At 42.4% G+C, this 19,601-nt stretch overlaps 1 pseudogene; it reads left to right on the top strand.

Annotated features, from left to right (window-relative positions):
- Positions 1-1,826: 1,826 nt before the first annotated feature.
- On the top strand, positions 1,827-12,117 carry LOC140483525 (zinc finger BED domain-containing protein 5-like; annotated as a pseudogene).
- The last annotated feature ends 7,484 nt before the right edge of the window (positions 12,118-19,601 follow it).

Here is a 19,601-nt window from a genome sequence, read left to right as displayed (position 1 = left end):
TCCTCACTGTAGCTCAAATAAAGCCATACTGTGACATCACTTATCCAACTACACCTAAGTTACTCCCCTTCTCCCTCCACTTTGCCCTCTAGAAGAGATCTCAATCGCATTTTAACTCTGTTCAAAGGCTGAAATACTGACATTTTCTTTTCTTGCCATCACTTTTGAGAGTTCTCTCTGCTCTTACTATTTTAAGTACCGTCTCCTTATGGTGTGTACATGGAAGTTTTACCATGCATCTTAGTATCCACATTTCTCCCAAAGATCTTTACTTATTGTCCATTCAGAGGCAAGGAGTGGACAGATCTTTGTGATAAGAATTCAGTATCCTGGAAGTTTTTATAAATTTTCTGATGAAATTAGGAATGGACATTAAATGCTGGCAATATCTGTAAATGAATAGAAAAAGAGCTTTTAAGATAAGCAAGTTATATTGCCATTTATATATTTGTACAATAATATAATTTGGGGATATAGCTGTGAACCTATAATATGTAAATACACTTATTCTTTGTTAGGAGAAAGTGAGGACTGCAGATACTGGAGATCAGAGTCGAGAATGTGGAGCTGGAAAGACACAGCAGGTCAGGCAGCATCTGAAGAATAGGAGAATCTCCTGGTCCTCGGATGCTGCCTGACCTGCTGTGTCTTTCCAGCACCACACTCTCGCTACTTATTCTTCAGAACTGTTCATTGGAACAGTTCTGAAGAAGGGTCACTAGACTCGACATTTTAATTCTGTTTTCTCTCCACAGATGCTGGCAGACCTGCCAAGGTTCTCCAGCAATTTCTATTTTTATTTCAGATTTCCAGCACCTGTTGTTAAAGGTTGCGTTTCCCTCACTTTATTGGCTGCTCTCACCTCACCGGGTGAAATTGCTGAAGTTTGAGAGTACTGGTCAGCTTCACTTTATCTTCTGCCCACCTCCCACATCCTTGATCCTTGCCTGCTCCCTCAGCTTTTAGCGTTGAATATCGTGGTGGAAGTGTCCAATGCGTGGCATGTGAAGTCAGGACCTGGAACTAATCAACATATTGTAAAATCCAACACTGGACACTTCTTTTCTTTGAAAAGATGGTCAAAAATTTGAAATATGATACTGTCCTATGACACATATGTAAGGAATCAATTGTTCTCAACGTATAACAGCCTTCAATCTGACAAATCTTTCCTTATTGTCTCTATGGCTCTATATCACCATTGACCACTCCTCAACATGGAGTGATCCACCATCACTATTTGCTACTGCCCTGTACCCATTGTTTACTTGTAGAGATGATATTTTCTAACACAATCAAGGACTGGGTCCTCTAGATCAATGTTTCTCAATGGGGGTGAAAGCGCCCCCTGAGGGGTGTTTGCCTTCCTTCGGTGGGCGTTGAAGTCAAAGGGGGCGGCAAGGGGGCACTGAACGACTTTGTAGAGAGCCTACCAATCACTTGGAAGACTGTCGTGTCCTTGAAGGACATTGCTGTGTGCGGATGGATAGTCACATAACACGAGTCTGTTATTTTCCCTGCAACCGTGGAGGCGTGCGCTCTGATTGGTTGCTGAGCTATTATTGATAGTCTTCTCTATGAATGGCAAACCATTTGAACTCGTTCGCAGTTGGCACTGATTCCACTGCTGAGATCAATATCACCTAACTCGTGTCGCTTCTAGGAAGACGAAACATAGCTTTTCAACTGTTCTACCAGGTGGCAGAATGAATGCACATTACAGCTAATGAGCCAATCAAATTTTGCCACTTGTCTGGGCGTCTTAAAATTATCATGATAAGGTAATACCCACGATTCCATCAGGGTATTTGAGCGACAGTGTAAAAATGGCCTCATCAAGTAAGAAAAAGTGCAGGCAGTATAGCATGGACTATTTGCGATATGGCTTTATTCAAACTCCATCTAATAAGCAGTTACCACTGTGCTTGCTCTGTGAACAAAGTTTTTCCAACGAGGCCATGAAGCCTTCCCGTCTTATTAAACATTTGGAAGAGAAACACAGTGACAAAAAGGACAAAGATTTGGCAAATTTTCAAACATTAAAGAATAAATTCAATCAGCGACCAACGATTTCCACTGCTTTTTCAAAGATGGGAGCCACAAATGTGGATGGCCTTGTGGCATCATACAACATAGCGAAGCTAATTGCAAAATGTGGTAAACCTCATTCCTTGAGTGAATCGTTGGTGCTTCAGCTATTACCAAAGTATTATCAACCGTGCTACATCAGAAACCATCAATGACTATCAAGTGTATTCCTCTTCGCAACGATTCCGTGAGAAGGCACATCGATGAAATGGCCTCAAATGTTGAGGATAAATTATGTTCCCTTTTGATATCGAAAGAAATCACCTGACAAATTGATGGAAGTACTATAGGCGGAAATCAAGCTTTACTTTTGGGGGGGCGTTGCATGATTTCAAGGATAAGAAGGGGGTGTTGAATACGGAAAGGTTGAGAAACACTGCTCTAGATGGTTCTGTACCTTGCCAAACAATGCAAAATAATGGCAAATGCAATTTCTCCCATCTGGCAACAGAAGACAGCTTGCTTAATTTAACCAGATGTTTCTCTGAGAAAAGGTTCTTTGTTGAATTATCCATGGCGAACGGGTGAAAAACGTTGCAGTTATATAGCACTTCATAAAATCAAAGTGCCACTGTCAAGACCGTCACTGTCGATTAAACTTGCCGTTACTCTTCACAGACCACTAAGAAGATCTGGTTGAAAATTCCACTGAAATGAAGTGCAGCTTTATCAAATCATCGCAATGTAGCACGAGACACGTTACAAGCAAACACAAAATGTGAAACTCATACACTCTAACAATTCGTATTCCGCAATTAGGTCATTTTTTTGTTGTTGTTATATTCCAGGCACAGATTGTTCTGTATCAGTAGGGCAGCGAGCCAGGCGTGACTGTCTTATACCGGGAAGTGTTGCAACTGATTTGTAAAAAAAAAGACAAGGGTAGCGAGATTGAGATTGAGCTGTCACCTTATCAGTTCTGACTTTCGTTAATCCATTAATATAATACAGTTTATTAATTAATACTAGCATTAGGTACAGCATTGTTTCGCTTGTATCCCCAATGTTGAGGATATTTTGAGAGCTCCCAGATTGCTGACCCTTTCTCAATTGTCACAGTCTTCCTGATGGTTCGTGAGGGCCTGAAGAAAGGGACACATCCCCCTCGTGTGCTACAGAAACAGAACCCCGAGTGTTCAGAAAGCACTGTTAAAAGCGCCGGGGACTCAGTGCAGTCCAAACTTCCAGACCTGGGACATTCTCGATCCCGCTCGGCTTCAATTGGAGTGTGCGCAGCTGGTGAGGAAATGGAAGACCCTCTCCTCCAGGCACACGCCGTAAGAGCTGACCAGTCTCCCAGGAGATCCACAGTTACCTTCAACCTTCACTCAGGAGCCCCCCAGCGCGCAGCGGAGGCTGTCCGTCCCGCAAGAGGCAATTCTCATGCTCCCCAAACCCATCCTGAAGAGAGGTGGCCCCTGGCCCAGCGAGGGGGGGGCTGAGGCTGGGGCACGCGTGGCTCGAAGTTCCCCAGCCTCTGGGCGACTCTCCGCCCAGACACCCCGCTGTGAGGAACCCCCCCTGGCTCCGGGCCGTCGCATTAGGAGGTTCATTCTGCAGGAGGCGATGTGCAGCTCAGAATTCACCTCTGGAGCTCCGGTGAAGAGGTCAGGATAAGCCCCACCCCCGCTAACTGGAGATGGATTTGCGGAGTCCGGAGGTTTCACCAGGAGGACTGCAATGGACCTTTGCTTGATGAGATGAAAAACGTAGAAACCTCAGACCTTGGAGCTGGAAGTTGCATCTCCTCCACTGTCACCAGAATGGAACAGGAAGAGAGGAACTGGAGACAAATCTAAACACTTCCAGCTTTCAACTATTTTCGCGCCCAGAATGGGCGAGATAAGATCCCAGTTATTTGTAAACACCGTGCAATTAATCCGTGCAAACCCACGCTAAAATGTTTTGGATTATTCTGTGACAGCGGCTTGATTCTTCACTAACCTTAGACCAAATTAAGGGCTCCTTACTTGTGATGGTGACCCTTTGTTTTTGACTCTTAAATGTATCCAGTGCCCTGTAGTTTACTGAGCTGCATTTGAGGAGAAAGTGAGGACTGTAGATGCTGGGGATCAGAGCTTAAAAATGTGTCGCTGGAAAAGCGCAGCAGGTCAGGCAGCATCAAAGGAGAAGGAGAATCGACGTTTCGGGCATGAGCCCTTCTTCAGGAATGAGGAGGGTGTGCCAAGCAGGCTAAGATAAAAGGTAGGGAGGAGGCTCTTGAGGGAGGGGCGTTGGGAATGGGATAGGTGGAAGGAGGTTAAGGTGAGGATGATAGGCCGGAGAGGGGGTGGGGGTGGAGAGGTCATGAAGAAGATTGCAGGTCAAGAAGGCAGTGCTGAGTCTGAGGGTTGAGACTGAGAAAAGGAGGGGGGGGGGGATTGAGGAAGCTGGAGAAATCTGCATTCATCCCTTGTGGTTGGAGGGTTCCTAGGCGGAAGATGAGTCCGTCTTCCTCCAGGCGTCGTGTTGCCATGGTCTGGTGATGGAGGAGGCCAAGGACCTGCATGTCCTTGGCAGAGTGGGAGGGGGAGTTAAAGTACTTGGCACATCCTCCTCATTCCTGAAGAAGGGCTTATGCCCGAAACGTCGATTCTCCTTCTCCTTTGTTGCTGCCTGACCTGCTGCGCTTTTCCAGCAACACATTTTTAAGCTCAGCTGCATTTAATAAATTTTAGAGAACAAACTTTGCTGTTTTTTTAGAAAATTGAAAGGAATAGAAATACACCATTGGAAGGAATGTTTAGGGGTTGGGTGGCGAGAAAGGAGAAGTAGGTAAGAGGGCGAGTGTTACATTTCCTGTGGCACATGGAAAGGTGCTAGAGGGGGAACTAGCATATGGGGACGATTATGGAGGGAATCTGTCCCTTTGGAATACTGAGGGAAAGGTTGGAAGGAATGATTTAACCCATTAGTCACTTGGGCAGTAATGTGGAGTTGGACATAGTGACTCACACATGAGAAACTACAAGCATTGGTCCTACAATCTCCATTCTCTTCAAGCCACTTGTGTACTCATCCACACTGACAAAGCACAATTGTATCTGCTGTGCTCTAGTCAGCCCCCTCTGGTGTTGGCATTATCTTTCCAACTGCTGACATATTCTAGATGTAGGTTTGCTCACTGAGCTGGAAGATTCATTTCCAGTTGTTTCGTCACCCTACTAGGTAACATCTTCAATGGGCCTCAGGGAGAAGCACTGCTGATGATTCTGGCTTCCTCTTTGTATGGTTGGGTTTCTTTGGGTTGGTGATGTCATTTCCTGTGGTGATGTCATTTCCTGCAGTGATGTCTTTTTTGTTCTTTTTCTCAGGTGGGGGTAGATGGGGTCTAACTCGATGTGTTTGTTGATAGAGTTCCAGTTAGAATGGCATGCTTCTAGGAGTAGTAGGGTGACAAAACATCTGGAAATGAACCTTCCAGCCCAGCGAGCAAACCTACATCCAGCTACAAATCTTCTCAAAACTCGCTGCTGAAATATTATGTATTTTATACTTGATAATGGCTGTAAATATAATGTAGTCTAAATTTAAACTGGCCAAAAATTCAGATGTTTAATCCAAATCTAGTAATTTTAATTTGTTTTGGCCCTCCATCACCATTACTTTGATGGGGGCCAAATAGCTAAATGTATCTGAAGCCATCACTCAGAGGTCAGTAGATTTTTGACTTCAGTAACTCCAACAAATCAAAAACATGAATGAAGCTTACCTGATGTTGTCCACTAATAAGATATTATACCTTAACTTTAGACTGGTATTAAAATAATTAATACATATGCAAACGTCTTCCATAATTGTTTTGTTAATTAATATTATGAGATGGGTATGATTGAAAAATTAAGATGACAATTAACATTTCAGATAAGTTGGATCTCTCAAGAGAAATGCAAACTTTACAAATATTCCAAACAGAAATAACATAGTGAATCTAGAAGGAATAATAGCTACATATATTCAAACTTACAAATATATAACATATATTAAAGATTGTATATTAAAACTCCAACCTGTCAAGGCATTATATTTCTGTCATTTATCATCATATGTTTTCAGCCACCTTTCCGCTCAGACAGCCTACATTCTCCACTGTAACATCACGATGAACACCAACCCTGCCACAGTTAATTCATTGCTAAATCCCTCATGCATGCTTTTGTTAACCCTATACTTACCTATTCCAATGCTCTCTTGTATAGCTTACTATCTTCCTTGGTCATCTTGAGCTCGTCAAGAGTCTGCTACCCATAGCCTAAACACAACAAGTTTTATTCATCTATCAACCCTGTGGTTGTTGCACCTATATTGACTTGCAATCCAGGGGGAGTTCTATGGGGCAATGCCTCAAACTTAACATTTTCAACCTTATTGCCAAACGTGTGGGCAGCACAGTGGCACAGTGGTTAGCACTGCTGCCTCACAGCGCCAGAGGCCTGCGTTCAATTCCTGCCTCAGGCGACTGACTGTGTGGAATTTGCACATTCTCCCTGTGCCTGCATGGGCACCCTCTGGGTGCTCCAGTTTCCTCCAACAGTCCAACAATGTGCAGGTTAGGTGAATTAGCCATGCTTAATTGCCCGTAGTGTTAGGTGAAGGGGTAAAAGTAGGAGAATGGATCTGGGGTGTCGCGCGTCGGTGTGGACTTGTTGGGCCGAAGGGCCTGTTTCTACACTGTAAGTAATCTAATCTAATCTCTCTGTGGCCTTGCCTCTCCCTGTCTCTCTCATTTCCTTTAGTCCTACAACCATCCATGATCTCTATGCTCTTTACCTTGTGTATAGTTTCAATTTCAATATCTCTACCATTAACAGGTATGTTCTCATATACATTGGTCTTTGACTCTGCGAAACCATTCTGATTCTTTATCTCTCCTTGCTTGTTTAAATTGCCCTAATTTCTCCACCTGTGGCTAGAGGTGAAAATATTTTTCATAATGCTCTTCCAAAGCAAACTGAAATATTTGACTAGTTAAAAGCATAAGTGCAAATTGCTATTGTCTTCAACATTTTTTTTGCAAAGGGTACCTTCTCAAATGCGCCTTTTACATATTCAGAAAGTGGAAATACAATACTACAGCCCAATAATTTTCATGAAGAATTGCACATAGGAAGTCTTTCTTGGCATGATCAAAGAGAGGTCAAGACATTTTCACCTTTAAAAGAAATAGGCTTGAAAACTAATGGGAAGAGAAAACGTCAATTGACAGAGTGGCTTTGATTAAAGAAGGCAGAGTGTTTTCAGAGATTGGCCTTAACAGAAATTACTTTCTGAAGTATCCAGGAGCTGAGTAAAAAGACGTGTCACTGGAGTGCATCTGGGAAAATTAACAAACAGTGAATTTCACAACTAATCTTGGAGGAACTGGTTTGGGTGAGGTTCACAACACAGAATCAGATAAGTTAATTGTTGTTTTAAGTCTGTCCAAGAGAAAAGCTGTATGAGTGAGTACAGTGGGTTCTTTGTTGATTATATGTTTTTGGAGATAAGTCTCTTGATTAAGCTTAAAATATAAGTCATAGCTATTAATTTAACCTGGTGCAGTGTTTTGTAGAGGAATAAGACGGTGTTATTTTCTGAGTCTGTAAATTGTGAAGGAGCAAAAATGGCCTTTGCAGTGATATGTACTTTGTCAGATGTGGGAGTTTAAAGAGAGTTTAAGGATTACTGTGGATTATATCTGCCATAAATGCTGTTGGATGCGAATCTTATCAGATCGAGTGGATCGGTTGGAGAGACAGATAGAAGCAATGAGGAATTTGCAACAGCAACAGTATGTGATGGATGGCAGTTATTGGGGGGGGGGGGGGGGGCGGGCAAGTCTCAGAAACATCACATAGGTGGGTTAACTCCAGGAAGGGTAAGAGAGGTAGGCACCTAGGGCAGGAGTCTTTTGTGGATATACCCATTTCAAACAGGTATACTGTTTTGGAAAATGTAGGGGGTGATGGATTCTCAGGGGAACATAGCACGAATAGCCAAGTTTCTGGTATTGAAACTGACTCTAATGCAATGAGGGATACGTCGGGTTCCAAGAGCTCAATTGTGTTAGGGGAGTCTCCAGTCCAAGGTACAGACAGACGTTTCTGTGGCCAGCAGAGAAAAATCAGAATGGTGTGTTGTTTCCCTGGTGCCAGGATCAAGGATGTCTCAGAGATGGTGCAGAATGTTCTCACGGGGGAGAGGGGCCAGCAAGAGGTCATTGTCCACATTGGAACCAATGATATAGGAAGGGAAAAAGTTGAGATTCTGAAGGGAGATTACAGAGAGTTAGGCAGAAATTTAAAAAGGAGGTCCTCAAGGGTAATAGTATCTGGATTACTCCCAGTGCTACAAGCTATTGAGGGCAAGAAAAGGAGAATAAAGCAGATGAATGCATGGCTGAGGAGCTGATGTATGGAAGAAGGATTCACATTTCTGGATCATTGGAATGTCTTTTGGAGTAGAAGTGACCTGTACAAGAAGGACGGATTGCGCCTAAATTGGAAGGGGACGAATATACTGGAAGGGAAATTTGCTTGAGCTGCTTGGGAGGATTTAAACTAGTAAGGGTGGGGGGGTGGGACCCAGGGAGATAGTGAGGAAAGAGATCAATCTGAGACTGGTACAGTTGAGAACAGAAGTGAGTCAAACAGTCAAGGCAGGCAGGGACAAGGTAGGACTAATAAAGTGCATTTATTTCATTGCAAGGGGCCTAACAGGGAAGGCAGATGAACTCAGGGCATGGTAAGGAACATGGGACTGGGATATCATAGCAATTACAGAAACATGGCTCAGGAATGGGCAGGACTGGCAGCTAAATGTTCCAGGATACAAATGCTACAGGAAGGATAGAAAGGGAGGCAAGAGAGGAGGGGGAGTGGCATTTTTGATAAGGGATAGCATTACAGCTGTGCTGAGGGAGGATATTCCTGGAAATACATCAGGGAAGTTATTTGGGTGGAACTGAGAAATAAGAAAGGGATGATCACCTTATTGGGATTGTAGTATAGACCCTCCAATAGTCAGAGGGAAATTGAGAAACAAATTTGTAAGGAGATCTCAGCTATCTGTAAGAATAATAGGGTAGTTATGGTAGGGGATTTTAACTTTCCAAACATCGACTGGGACTGCCATAGTGTTAAAGGTTTAGATGGAGAGGAATTTCTTAAGTGTGTACAAGGCAATTTTCTGATTCAGTATGTGAATGTACCTACTAGAGAAGCTGCAAAACTTGACCTACTCTTGGGAAATAAGGCAGGGCAGGTGACTGGGGTGTCAGTGGGGGAGCACTTTGGGGCCAGCAACCATAATTCTATTCATTTTAAAATAGTCATGGAAAATGATAGTCCAGATCTAAAAGTTGAAGTTCTAACTTGGAGAAAGGTCAATTTTGACGGGATTAGGCAAGAACTTTCAAAAGCTGATTGGAGGCAGATGTTCGCAGGTAAAGGGACAGCTGGAAAATGGGAAAATTTCAGAAATGAGATAACAAGAATCCAGAGAAAGTATATTACTGTCAGGTTGAAAGGGAAGGCTGGTAGGTATAGGGAATGCTGGATGACTAAAGAAATTGAGGGTTTGGTTAAGAAAAAGAAGGAAGCATATGTCAGGTATAGACAGGATAGATCGAGTGAATCCTTAGAAGAGTATAAAGGAAGTAGGAATATACTTAAGAGGGAAATCAGGAGGGCAAAAAGGGGACATGAGATAGCTTTGGCAAAGAGAATGAAGGAGAATCTAAAGGGTTTTTACAAATATATTAAGGGCAAAAGGGTAACTAGGGATAGGATAGGGCCACTCAAAGATCAACAAGGCGGCCTTTGTGTGGAGCCACAGAAATTGGGGGAGATAATAAATGAATATTTTGCATCAGTATTTAGTATGGAAAAGGATATGGAAGCTATAGAATGTAGGGAAATAGATGGTGACACCTTGCAAAATATCCATATTACAGAGGAGGAAGTGCTGGTGCCTTGAAACAAGTAAAGGTGGATAAATCCCCAGGACCTGATCAAGTGTACCTGAGAACTCTGTGGGAAGCTAGAGAAGTGATTGCTGGGCCTCTTACTGAGATATTTGTATCGTCGATAGTCACAGGTCAGGCGCTGAAGACTGGAGATTGGTAAATGTAGTGCCACTGTTTAAGAAGGGCGGTAAAGACAAGCCAGGGAACTATAGACCGGCAAGCCTGACCTCGGTGGTGGGCATGTTGTTGGAGGGAATCCTGAGGGACAGGATGTACATGTATTTGGAAAGACAAGGACTGATTCGGGATAGTCAACATGGCTTTGTGCGTGGGAAATCATGTCTCACAAACTTGATTGAGTTGTTTGAAGCAGTAACAAAGAAGATTGATGAGGGCAGAGCAGTAGATGTGATCTATATGGACTTCAGTGAGGCGTTCAACAAGGTTCCCCATGGGAGACTGATTAGCAAGGTTAGATCTCATGGAATACAGGGAGAACTAGCATTTGGATACAGAACTGGCTCAAAGGTAGTAGACAGAGGGTGGTGGTAGAGGGTTGGTTTTCAGACTGGAGGCCTGTGACCAGTGGAGTGCCACAAGGATCGGTGCTGGGTCCTCTACTTTTTGTCATTTACATAAATGATTTGGATGTGAGCATAAGAGGTACAGTTAGTAAGTTTGCAGATGATAGCAAAATTGGAGGTGTAGTGGACAGCGAAGAGGATTACCTCAGATTACAACAGAATCTGGACCAGATGAGCCAGTGGGCTGAGAAGTGGTAGATGGAGTTTAATTCAGAGAAATGCAAGGTGCTGCGTTTTGGGAAAGCAAATCTTAGCAGGACTTATACACTTAATGGTAAGGTCCTAGGGAGTGTTGCTGAACAAAGAGACCTTGGAGTGCAGGTTCATAGCTCCTTGAAAGTGGAGTCGCAGGTAGATAGGATAGTGAAGAAGGCGTTTGGTATGCTTTCCTTTATTGGTCAAAGTATTGAGTACAGGAGTTGGGAGGTCATGTTGCAGCTGTACAGGACATTGGTTAGGCCACTGTTGGAATATTGCATGCAATTCTGGACTCCTTCCTATCGGAACGATGTTGTGAAACTTGAAAGGGTTCCAAAAAGATTTACAAGGATGTTGCCAGGGCTGGAGGATTTGAGCTATAGGGAGAGGCTGAACAGGTTGGGGCTATTTTCCCTGGAGCATTGGAGGCTGATGGGTGACCATATAGAGGTTTGCAAAATTATGAGGGGCATGGATAGGATAAATATACAAAGTCTTTTCCCTGGGGTTTGGGAGTCCAGAACTAGAGGGCATAGGTTTAGGGTGAGAGGGGAAAAATATAAAAGAGACCTAAGAGACCTTTTTCACGCAGAGGGTGGTACGTGTATGGAATGAGCCACCAGAGGATGTGGTGGAGACTGGTACAATTGCAACATTTAAGAGGCATTTGGATCGGTATATGAATAGGAAGGGTTTGGAGGGATATGGGCTGGGTGCTGGCAGGTGGGACTAGATTGGGTTGGGATATCTGGTCGGCATGGACAGGTTGGACCGAAGGGTCTGTTTCCATGCTGTACATCTCTATGACTCTATGACTTTATCAGATAAAGAGGTGAATAAAGTTATGAGTAGTACAGATTGTACCTTGGCATGAGAGCTTGATGTATCCATTGACGCATTGTTGAGCCTCTTTTTCTGTGTAAAGTTTGAGGTGATAGAGCTTGTATTGACTGTTTCTGCCAACTCTGTACAGGCTTGAGTTTCATATGGAACCTTCTGCTCTCAGTGATCAGCAGATACTCTTTCCTGGCTTCAGGTCTGTCAGCAGTGTCCTGAAAGACATGTTAGAAGCTCCAGCTGCTCATCTTAATGAAATTGAATGCTGCTCTTTAATTGACTGCAGCCTTTAAACACTGCACCAGAATGGGATTTCCTTCTCAGCAGTGGCAAGATGACTGGGGTGATTTTCTAGCATCCAAACTGTCTTACGTCATGAATGAGGAGGAAATTGCATTAAGCAAGGACATAGTGCGAGATGTGAGGATTGTTCAACTGGAGGCAAACCAAAAGCAAAATAACTAAACATGAAGGAATTATACCCAGGACAGTTTGGTTAATATCTTAGTCCCAAGATGATGTACCTATTTCTTGGGGCTCCCAACTCAGACAGGTTTGAATTATAGCATGAAGAAAAATCTTATCATCATGCAATGTTGGTGTGGTGTCTTCGTACATCTATCTTGATATCAAGTAGCAAAGGAACCCTTCACATTCCCTCTCTTACCACCTCTGTTCTCCAAAACCACCTCTCCCACCTCCCAAACAATATGCTTCCACTTAATTTAAGAAAAATCTAACATCAGATCTGATACAAGATTACATTTCCAATTTTAATGCAATGGCAGTTTTGTGATGCTTTGACTTCAAATGAGACAGGAGGTCACTTTAGGACCTGTGCTGAACTAATATATAAATATATATATATCAACATATATATAATTCATCATAAAATCTTCTCTGCTGCAGTTCCTTTAAATAGTGTTCTGTTGTGAATTGACTGGAATTAACGTATCAATATTGCCATTCCTGTTTTCTTGAACTAAAAAAAATTGAATTTAAAAATTCATTGAATTTGTCCTATTCAGAATTTCTTAATTATCAAGTATTAGATTAGACTCCCTACAATGTGGAAATAGGCCATTTGGCCCAACAAGTCTACACCAATACTCCGAAGGGTAACCCACCCAGACCCATTTCCCTCTGACTAATGCACCTAACACTACGGGCAATTTAGCATGGGCAATTCACCTGACCTGCACATCCTTGGACTGTGGGAGGAAACCGGAGTACCCAGAGGAAACCCACAAAAGGAGTCCTCATCTACTCAGGTTTCCCTTAAAAACAACCAGTCTAATCAAATTAAATATTGTACAGTGTTAAAGCATGTGATTCGATTTCAGGAATCTCACCGAACCATACTTTTTTCAGGTGTTTAAATTATTAATTTTTATGAAACATGGATGTTACTGGTTGTGATTTTTAACTCTGGATCTTTCTGGTCTGTGGGTCATAAATGATGAACTATATGATGAACTGAGTTGTCAAGTGAATACTTCTGAAACATCTCTTGATAAGGTAAGTGGAGTATTGGACAGTGTGGAACAATGTTACAAGTTGCAGGGGGACTTGGATAAACTGCAGAATTGGGCTGAGAGATGGCAAATGGTGTTCAATGCAGCTAAATGTGAGGTGATGCACTTTGGGAAGAATAACAGGAAGGCAGAGTACTGGGTCAATGAAAAGATTCTTGGTAGTATGGATGTGCAGAGGGATCTTGAAGTCCATGTACATAGGTTTACAACAGAAATTGCATCTCTTGTTACGGAGAAGAAGGAGGCTTATGAGTTGATGAGGCAAGATGGTTCAGATGAGGTGAGTTACAGATCAGCTAGGAAGGATTTAAAGAGAAAGTTAAGAAGAGTAAAGAGAGGACACGAGCAGTCTTTAGCAAATAGAATAAAGGAGAACCCTAAAGCTTTCTACAGGTATGTGAGGAATAAAAGGATGATTAGGGTAGGAATAGGGGCAATCAAAGACAGAAGTGGGAAGTTGAGTGTGGACCCTGCAGAGATCGGAGAGGTGCTAAGCGAACATTTCTCATCGATTTTCACTCAGGAAAAGGAGAATATTGTAGAGGAGAAGAATGAGGTGTGAGATATTAGACTAGAAAGGATTCAGGTTAGTTACGAACAGGTGTTATCAATTCTAGAATGAGTGAAAGTGGACAAGTCCCCTGGGCCTGATGGGATTTATCCGAGGATTCTCTGGGAAGCTAGGGAGGAGATAGCAGAGCCTTTGGCCTTGATATTTGAGTTGTCATTGTCTGCAGGTTTGGTACCAGAGGACTGGAGGATTGCAAATGTTGTGCTCTTGTTCAAGAAGGGCAGTAGAGATGAACCAGGTAATTATAAACCAGTGAGCCTTACTTCTGTTGTAGGAAAGGTTTTGGAAAGGATTATAACAGATAAGATTTATAATCAACTAGCAAGCAACAATTTGATTTCAGATAGTCAACATGGTTTCATCAAGGGCAGATAGTCTTAGATTAGATTACTTACAGTGTGGAAACAGGCCCTTCGGCCCAACAAGTCCACACCGCCCCGCCGAAGCGTAACCCACCCATACCCCTACATCTACATCTACATCTACCCCTTACCTAACACTACGGGCAATTTAGCATGGCCAATTCACCTGACCTGCACGTCTTTGGAGTGTGGGAGGAAACCGGAGCACCGGAGCACCTGGAGGAAACCCACGCAGACACGGGGAGAACGTGCAAACTCCACACAGTCAGTCGCCTGAGGTGGGAATTGAACCCGGGTCTCTGGCGCTGTGAGGCAGCAGTGCTAACCACTGTGCCACTGTGCCGCCCTCACAAACATAGTGTCTCACAAACCTCATTGAGTTTTTTGAGAAGGTAACCAAGCATGTAATGAGGGTATACATGGACTTCAGTAAAGCCTTTGATAAGGTTTCACATGGTAGGTTGTTGGAGAAAATGCAGAGGCATGGAATTGAGGGTGATTTAGCAGTTTGGATTAGAAATTGGCTTTCTGAAAGAAGGCAGCGAGTGGTGGTTGATGGAAAATATGCAGCCTGGAGTCTGGTTACTAATGGTGTGCCACAAGGATCTGTATTGGGACCACTGCTGTTTGTCATTTTTATAAATGACTTGGACACAGGCATAGGTAGATGGATTAGTAAATTTGCAGACAACAATAAAGTCAGTGGAGTATTGGACAGTGTGGAACAATGTTACAAGTTGCAGGGGGACTTGGATAAACTGCAGAATTGGGCTGAAAGGTGGCAAATGGAGTTCAATGCAGCTAAATGTGAGGTGATGAACTTTGGGAAGAATAACAGGAAGGCAGAGTACTGGAAAGATTCTTGGCAGTGTGGATGTGCAGAAGGATCTCGAAGTCCATGTACATAGATCCCTGAAAGTTGCCACCCAGATGGATAGTGCTGTTAAGAAGGCATACGGTGTGTTAGGTTTCAGTTGTAGAGGGATTGAGTTCCAGAGCTGCAATATTATGCTGCAACTATACAAAGCACTGGTGCAGGCACACTTGGAATATTGTGTACAGTTCTGGTCCCCATATTTCGGGAAGGATGTGGAAGCATTGGAAAAGGTGCAGAGGAGATTTACCAGGATGTTGCCTGGTCTGGAGGGAAGGTCTTATGAGGAAAGGCTGAGAGACTTAAACCTGTTCTCATTGGAAGAAGAAGGCTAAGAGGGGATTGATACAGACATACAAGATGATCAGAAGATCAGATAGGGTAGACAGTGACAGTCTTTTTCCTAGGATGATGACGTCAGTGTGTACGAAGGGGCATAACTACAAATTGAGGGGTGATAGATTTATAACAGATGTTAGAGGCAGGGTGTTTACGCAGAGACTGGTATGGGCATGGAATGCCCTACCTGCTAATGTAGTCAACTCAGCAACATTAGGGAGATTTAAACAATCCTTCGATAAGCACATAGATGATTTTGGGATAGTGTAGGAGGAACGAGCTGAGAATAGTTCACAGGTCAGCGCAAGATTGAGGGCCGAAGGATCTGTTCTGCGCTGTATTGTTCTATGTTCTGTCTTTTCCTACATATCAGAGGAAGGAAAAGAAGGGTATGCTAATTGGGTTAGAGATGGACTTTGTGAAGTATAAGTATGGACCAATCTCTGCACTGCTCACTCTATGCAATGCAAGGCAAATATACAATAATAATATGAGCCTGAAAGTGAGACAAGATTATCTGTGAATCTAATGGTGATTTGTTGATTAAAATGTCCATTCTACTTTGTTTCCGTACGTCCTGAGCTACTGAATTTGTCTGACCTTGTTTGTTCTGTGTAATTAGGCAGTCCAAATTAGTTAGTACTTGCTTAGCATACTGTAAGCCTTTTCTGTGTCTGTACTGATGTGCTTTTGTCTGATCTCTGAAAGTTAATCAGACGCAAGTCTGGTCAGTATTCAATTACGCAATAATGTCTGTGAATACTAAATGCTGCAGTCTTTATTTCTTCAAACTAATTTGACTAATGTAGTTGTCCTGAATGTTTAATTTGCAGAAAACATCTGTCATTGTTAGTAGTGTCACTTTATTTTGCAGGAGAGGGTAAGAGATTGCAGATGTGCTTGTGACACATGGGAAAACATACAGCCACTAATTGCAACAACAACTTGCAATTTACCTAGCAATTTTAATGTAATAGAATGTTCCAAAGTGCTTCACAGCAATGTAATGAAACAAAATTCAACACCAAGCCATAATGATGATAGATCATTAAAAACTGGTGAAAGGGCTAGTTTTAAGAAACATTTTAAATAGAATCATAGAGTCATATAGCACAGAAACAGGCACTTTGGCCTAACTCATCCATGCCGACTAAGTTTCCTAAACTGAGCTAAAACCCCATTTTCCAGTGTTTGGCCCATATCCCTCTAAACTTTTCTATCCATGTACCTGTTCAAAAGCATGGGTGAGGGATAAGGAGGTGAAGAGGTTAGGGAATTCCAGAACTTTGGGCCATTACCAGCCGAAAGTATGGTCACCACTGGTCAAGCAAAAATATGCTAGAGATGAGAATTGGAGGAGCACAGAGATTCTAGGAGGATGTAATGCTGGAGGAGACTACAAATGATAAGAGAGAAGGAAGACCGAAGAGGGATTTAGAAAAATGGACGTATGTTGTGAAGGTGATTAATTTTTGTGTGGGAAGGAAAAGTAGGTCAGGGTTGGACAAAACTGGTCTGTTCACTGGTCTATACAAAGCAAGAAACAAAGGCATTGTGACCATACACTTTCATCCCATCAGATTCACAATTCTATATTTGAAGCAATTACTTGATTATTTCCATTTCTTCCTGTGTTGGAAATTGAAAGAATTATCTTCCTGACTAAACTCAAAACAAGTACTTTGTTTCTTCAAATGAATAATTTTATTAGATCTTTATCTAAGAAAGCAAAGTAATTAAGTTGAAAGAGAATGGCCAACAGGAGATATTAAGAGTAATCAAGTTGCAAAATAAGAGTGTAGAATTGGTTAAAGAGTCTCCTAATGATGCAATAACTTTAGCAGTAAGTAAACATGCTTTGGCCTCTGAGGAGACTGCTCATTGCAGATTAATTCTCTTAGTAGCTTCATGTTTATTGGCTCAAATGGTATGATCTTTCAATACATAGCATTCTGGTAACAATTAAGTAATATTTTGGAAGCTTTCTTTATGTATTAATTCAATACGTCTCTCAGAAACTTCCCAAAATATGCATGTAGAATAAGTTACATTGTAAAGTGTTGTGCTGTAAATACATTTTGTGCACAGCAAAGTCCCACAATCAATACTGAGATAAATAAACAGTTAACCTTTCTGTTGGTTGAATGAGGAATTTTGGCCACAAGACAGCACACTATTCCTCTTTGAACAGTGCCAAGGGATCTTTAATATTCACTTGGTGTCACACATCTAGAAGCCTGGTTTGACACTTCATCTGCCAAATCATACGATTGAAAATTTACCTCTGAAACAATGCTGCATTTAAATAACATTCTAGATTGCAGAGTCATACAACACGGAAACAGACCCTTCACTCCAACTAGTCCATGCTGAACATAATCCCAGACTTAACTAGTCCCACCTGCGTGTTCCAAGCTTGAACCAAACTGGTACAGTGCAATTCTGAGAGTGTGGCCCTCAGCAGAGGCAGGGCTAACTGTAATTGGTGCCGGCACATTGCTGCGAGCGTGGAGCAGAGGATCCTGAAGGAGAACCATTGCTGGTGTTTTTGCATCTGTAATCTGTCCTGTTTGGATCCGAATTCTGCTGGTTTAAAGGTGGTCCGGAGTCCGTGTGGGATGAGTTGGTTACAGAAGCAGGCACTGAGGAAGCAAATGTGGCTGTATTAGCGAGTTTGTTTCAGGACATGGTTGAAGAGCTTCAGGGCGAGGAAATGACCTGGGAGTTGCAGTGGGAGAGGGACTCCCTGAGATTCTTGTAGAGAGAGGAGGAAAACTTCTTCAAGGCAGGCATCCTTGCAAGAGGATTCGCAGTAGGGTTAAAATCAACTAGGTAAAAACAATGACTGCAGATGCTGGAAACCAGATTCTGGATTAGTGGTGCTGGAAGAGCACAGCAGTTCAGGCAGCATCCGAGGAGCAGTAAAATCGACGTTTTGGGCAAAAGCCCTTCATCAGGAATACATTCCTGTATTCGTGAAGAAGGGCTTATGCCCGAAATGTCGATTCTCCTGTTCCTTGGATGCTGCCTGACCTGCTGCACTTTTCCAGCAACACATTTTCAGCTCTGATCTCCAGCATCTGCAGTCCTCACTTTCTCCTCGATGGTGTACAAGAACACCCAGATCTCTCTGTACTGCCCCTTTACCTAAATTGATTCCATTTAGGTAGTAATCTGCCTTCCTGTTCTTGCCACCAAAGTGAATAACTAGACATTTATCCACATTAAACTGCATCTGCCTTGCATCTGACCACTCACCTAACTTGTCCTGGTCACCCTGTAATCTCATCACATTTCACCCTGCTTAGCATCATTTTCACCCTGCCACCCAGCTTAGTATTTCACCCAAAATATTCTTGCATGAGAATTTCATTTCATGCAATTTCATTTAAAATAAGGAAGACATGAATGCCATCACACTTGCTTTTGAACTCTGAATGCTGCATATGCATGTTAGGTCCCATTGTTCAATGTTTGAATGGTAGTGGATGGAGTCTTGGGCTGTACCTTGGAGCAGCAATGTGCAGTCACTGATGTCATGAGTAATTGTTTCCAGTGTTTAGTACAACTCTCAATAGCAAGTATGAAAGGCGAAAGGCAAGAACACCCTTGTTCACACTGCAAAGTTTTTCATGAAACCGTTTACCAGGTGATATTTTGATTGGTGCATTGTTTTGAAAGGAAACATCAGAAGAAGGGTCACTGGATCTGAAACATTAACTGATGCTGCCAAACCTGTTGTGTTTTTCCAGCAATTCCTACTTTTGTTTTTTTTATTTCTGATTTCCAGCATCCACAGTGCTTTCAGTTTTGTTGTTAATCCTCCTCAAAGGGCCATTACAATTAGTTGTAGGTGAATTTGGCAGACAATAGGACATCTCCTACCATGAACTGTGACCATTCACCTTCATCTCAGAAATACTGAGATAGAGGTGAAGATTTTGTAGATGATAAGTGTCAGGTGGATTAAAGGTGGTGTGAGCCTATGACTAGGACAGGAGCAAGGCAAGCCTGAATCATGTCAGTAAACAGATAAACTTGTTTTGTTTATGTATTTCAAATTTTAAAATAACGTGTGAATTGCAACCCACAATATGAACTCTCAAGCAAATACATGAAGTTGAAACTTCATGAGTAGAACGCGTGAAATTTTTAAAACAAATTTTATATAGGCTTATAGACTGGACATAACTAAAATGTACAGAAAATCAGAAATCACCCCCACTATTAATGTGCTTGCCCAAAGTATTATAATTGTCACCTATAAA

The sequence above is a fragment of the Chiloscyllium punctatum genome, chromosome 12 (genome assembly GCF_047496795.1).
Source record: "Chiloscyllium punctatum isolate Juve2018m chromosome 12, sChiPun1.3, whole genome shotgun sequence".
Lineage (NCBI taxonomy): Eukaryota > Metazoa > Chordata > Chondrichthyes > Orectolobiformes > Hemiscylliidae > Chiloscyllium > Chiloscyllium punctatum.
Note: the sequence above shows the minus strand (reverse complement) of the source record. Positions and strands in the feature narration are given on the sequence as shown.